The sequence below is a fragment of the Piliocolobus tephrosceles genome, chromosome 1, assembly GCF_002776525.5.
Source record: "Piliocolobus tephrosceles isolate RC106 chromosome 1, ASM277652v3, whole genome shotgun sequence".
In the NCBI taxonomy this organism is placed as follows: Eukaryota; Metazoa; Chordata; class Mammalia; order Primates; family Cercopithecidae; genus Piliocolobus; species Piliocolobus tephrosceles.
In genome coordinates this window covers 147430911-147435948 of record NC_045434.1, presented here as the reverse complement: position 1 = coordinate 147435948, position 5038 = coordinate 147430911, and positions in this window count along the sequence as shown.

Here is a 5038-nt window from a genome sequence, read left to right as displayed (position 1 = left end):
ATAATCTTTCACTAATCAAATCTGAGTGCCTGGGGGTATGCTAGGTCTTATCCATCATCTCAAGTTGCTTAAGTTATAGGGCAAAAAAGTTAAAATTAAAATGAAAATATTCATTCCTCCTGATTAGCAACTGCATGAGCTTCACGCAGTCCATCTCTTTGTCTATTGTGAGGTTTACAGCAATTCCCTTTCCATCATGACTAGAGTGACATCTAATGAATAGCTGCTCCCACTATTCCACTCACCTCCCAAAGGGAAAGATGCCTATCTCATCTTCTAAATACTGCACACAAAGACATACACAGATCATCCTAAAACTAATCAAATGATTAATTTTCAAATTTAATCAGAGAAAAGGTAATAAATGGGAATAAATGGCATGAGCAGAACTAGAGTCAGGAAAGTGCTGGGTTTGAAGGGCAAATTGGAGAGGGAAGCAGAACAGCACCTGCTCCTTATGACTGGCTACATCTACGATATATGAAGTGGTGAAAAAGCTGGAAGTTGGAGGTAGATTACAAGTTCCATCCAGGGCTAGATTTCAATGAGTGACTTTTGTAGAAGGATGGTGATTCAAGATAATTGAGGGTACTTTAGTGACCAACTTAAGCTTGGTGGGATGTAAGAGCTGGTTAGGGCCATTGGACCGAGACTGGCAATGAGAGATTAAATGAAGAGAGGGACCGAATGAGGTCAAAGAGCAGGTAAAATTGAAATGAGGGAAAATGATTCTGAATGTTCAGGGAAATGGTCTGAATGGTCTGAATGTCTGAAATGGCCTGAATGTTCAGGGAAATGGTCTGAATGTTCCCTGAATGTTCAGGGAAACGGTCTGAATGTTTCTGTGCCCCCAAAATTTACAGGCACAAGCACCTAGCGCCAAGGTGATGGTACTAGGAGGTGGGGTCTTTGGGAGGTGATTAGGTCATGAGTGCCCAGAGAGCTAGCTCTGCCCTTCCACCATGTGAGGACACAGTGAGAAGGCACCATCCATGAACCAGAAAGCACGTCCTCACCAGACACTGAATCTGTAGGATCCTTGATCTTCCATTTCCCAGTTTCCAGAACTGTTAGGAATAAATTTCTGTTGTTTAGAAGCCACCCAGTCTAAGGTACTTTGTTATAGCAGCCCAAATGGACTAAGACCATGATTTTAATATCCACAACATGTACTTTTCTTTTCTTTTTTTTTTTTTTTTTTTTTGAGATGGAGTCTCACACCCAGGCTGGAGTGCAGTGGCACGATCTCAGCTCACTGCAACCTCCTCCTCCTGGGTTCAAGTAATTCTCCTGCCTCAGCCTCCTGAGCAGCTGGGACTACAGGTACGTGCCACCATGACCAGATAATTTTTTTTTTTTTTTTTTTTTTTTTGGAGTAGAGACGCAGTTTCATCATGTTAGCCAGGACAGTCTCGATCTCCTGACCTTATGATCCACTCGCCTCGGCAGGCGTGAGCCACTGAGCCTGGCCCACAACATGTATTTCAGAGGCTAATTTAAATGCCATCTGGAAGGTCTAGAAGCTCTGCCCTAGAACTGGATTTCCTCCCTCTCTAATGAGTTTAGAAAGGTGTACAACCTTTTCCAGTCCTCACCACCTGGGGATTAACGGGTAGGGCAAATGAGGCTACAGAAATAGTAATAATGCAAATTATATTATTCAGTGACCCCAGTGCCTGGTTCAGGGCATACAGTTCCCTGAAAAATCTTCACCAAGTACTTCTGGGGGTCCAGGGTTCTCTAGACCAATTTTACTTTTCCTTGTCTTGCAGCTGCTAAGTCTTGCTCCTCTGCTTCTCCAAGTAGCAGCACCTAAGTGCTGCTACTTTTCCACTATGCACTCCGTCTGGAAGGGGTTCTTGGCAGAGGGATGCATTAAGAATGACTGCCAGGCTTGGCTAACTAGGTACACAGTGTCTTTATACACAGAGATAGGAAATACAGGAAGTAGAACAGGTTTGTTATTGGGGATAATTTGATTTGGAACATGTGGATTTCCAGAAGTTTTTGAAACATCTGAGTGATAACCAGTTGTCAGTCTAATATCTGAACTTTAGGGCATAGAACAGGCTACAGATAAAGGCTTGAGGGTCACCAATAACCCAGTGATACTGAGGCCTGGTTCAGATGTCAGCCAGACGGAATGTGTAGAGGAAAAATAAAAAACAGAAAGTAAAGCATAGCAACATTTTAAAAGTGAGTGGAAGAAGTGATGCTTGCAAATAAAGCTGAGAAGGTCCAGGGATACCAGGAGAATGATATTCTGAAAGTCAGGATGGGAAAGGCATTGAGACATTTATATTTTCAGAAAGAAGATGAAGATATAAGTTTCAGGGACTGATTAAGCAAAGTTCATGGAGAGGCCAGAGCAATGAGATTAAGAGAAATTGTGCTTAGTAAGAAGGAAGGCCATCACTTTCAATGAAGCAGAAGAATGGGACAAAAGGATGCAAATAAAATTGTAAGTGTGAATAGGATTATTTCCTTTATTGGAAAAAAAAAAAATCCAGATAAATTGCCTACCATTGGGTAGAACAAAACTCTGGGAAGTAGTGTTCCTCATGTGGTTAGCTAGTAGGCTGACAATAAAGAAGGAAAGAATTCCAGCAATTGAAGAGTTTTCATTTATGTGGAAACGCCGTTTGATAGATATAAAAGGGAACATAATCTGAGAAGCACTTAGAAGCTATAGTGATAGGCCTATAAACAAGAGTAAGTGAAACGAGCTAATAAACTCAAAAGCTACTCTAGGATGAAAGAAACTGCAAGACATGTAAAAACTCAAATTATATGGATAAACTGTGAAACAGAATTACAGTGCTAATTCCTAAGCAAAATACTATTTCACCAAATAAAACATGGGTAAAATTTTGTTAAAATGCATTTGTCACACCATACTAAAAGAGCTTTGATTAGAGGTGATGCTTACAATTGGATTTCAAATGTGATGCTACAATCAAAATAAACACCCAAAACAAATCAATAAGACCAAGTTAATTTTAGGTTTTGTATTAACTATGAGTTAAGTCTAATAGTTTATTTCGACATGTGCAAACACAGAGTTTTCCCCCAAGAATAGTTCTCATCACCTGACGAATACTTTATCCTTTGAAAATAAAATGGAATATTTTCAAAGGACAACTTATTATTTCAAAAAAATAAAAGTAAGTAAAACTTTATGATCAACTTAGTTCAAATTCAATACAAACACACTATAATTTTTTACTGAGCATGTTTAAAGAATAAATCATAAGTTATTAGCACAGGTAAGAAACACATTTGACCATTGAACAACTGTGTGGGTCCACTTACATGCAGATTTTGTTCAACTAAAGCAGGTGTATTTGCACGATGTGAAACTCACAAATGCGGAGAACTAGCTTTTTATGTACGCAGGTTCCCCAAGGATGACCGTGGGACTTGAGTATGTGAGGATCTTGGCGTACTCAAGGGTTCTGGATTCAATCCCTGATGTATACTGAGGGACAACTGTTAATCTGAATGCACAGACATACAATTACAGAAGATTCAAGGTAATATAAATATATATATATTTGGAAATTCGAAGTAGTTTTTTATTTTTAAGTTTTTAGCTTTTGTTAATATTTATTATTTAATAAATTATTCTTCCCAAATTGAATTTAGCTACTGATTTGTCATAAATTTTTGTTAAAAATAATAAATTTGAAAATGTTTTAAAATTGTTGGGGAAAATATAATCTCAGCACTAAGACAAATCATTTTGATAACTATCTACTAGGAATCTCTTGAAATGCATACACAAGAAGAATTATATAGAAGTAGAATTATACTATATACCTCCCATATCTGCTTTTTAAACTTATTAATAATACTCTTAATACTATGCCTTAAACATTTTCCCATGTCTAGAACTATGGGTCTACTTTGTCATTATAATAGATACATTGTATTGCACTGTATGGATGTTTTGGCATTTTAATCATGCAGTTGATGGAAATTTAAGTCGTTTCCAATATTGTACTATAATAAGCAATGCTGCAATGAAAACAATTTTGGCACATCTTTCCAGATACATCTATCTCTTTAGGATAAATTTCTGCAGTGGAAATAATGGATCAAAGGAAATCCACATTTTAAAATTTAAAGACATTACGTATCTGCTCTCCAGAACAGAAACAATTTTATACTCCTACCAATAGTACATGAGTGCCATTTCCTCTATTACTAGTGAGAATAAACAACAACTTCCATAAGTTTACTGGTTATATGTATTTTCTCTTGTATCCATTCATGTCCATTTCTCTTGTGGGATGTTTTGAACTTACTAATTAGTTTGGAGAATTTTTTAAGGTTAATATTTTTATCTGTTATTGGAGATCTTTTTCTACTTTTCCATTTTTCTTGTTCTTTTATAGTTTGGGATTTTGAGTAATGGTGTAAGGCTTTTCATCCCTCGTGATTATAAAAATATTCTACCATGCCTTGGTTCTGTCACCCAGACTGGAGTGCAGTAGCACAATCTCAGCTCACTGAAACCTCTGCCTCCTGGTTTCCAGCAATTCTTGTGCCTCAGCCTCCCGAGTAGCTGGGATTACAGGCGTGTACCACCAAGCCCAGCTAAATTTTTTTTGTATTTTTAGTAGAGATGGGGTTTTGCCATATTGGTCAGGCTGGTCTCGAACTCCTGACCTCAGGTGATCCGCCTGCCTCAGCCTCACAAAGTGCTGCAATTACAGATGTGAGCCACTTGCACCCAGCTCATCTAAAAGTTTTTAATGCTAGAAGTGAAGTCGAATATTAACTTTATTTTTTTTCCCAAATGGGGAGCTAGTTCTCTTATTGAATAACCTTTCTCCCCACTGAAAAGCCATTTTTACCATCCGCAAAGGGGAGCAGCATACCTAGACTCTATTTTGTTCCACTAATCTAGTTATCGTTGAGCTAATACGATTCCACCTTAGTAACTCTAACTTGGGAAAAAAATGTTCACATCTGCTGGGACTGGTTCCAGCTCATTTTCTTTTCTGATTTTTTCTGGCTGCCTTTTTCTCCCCCT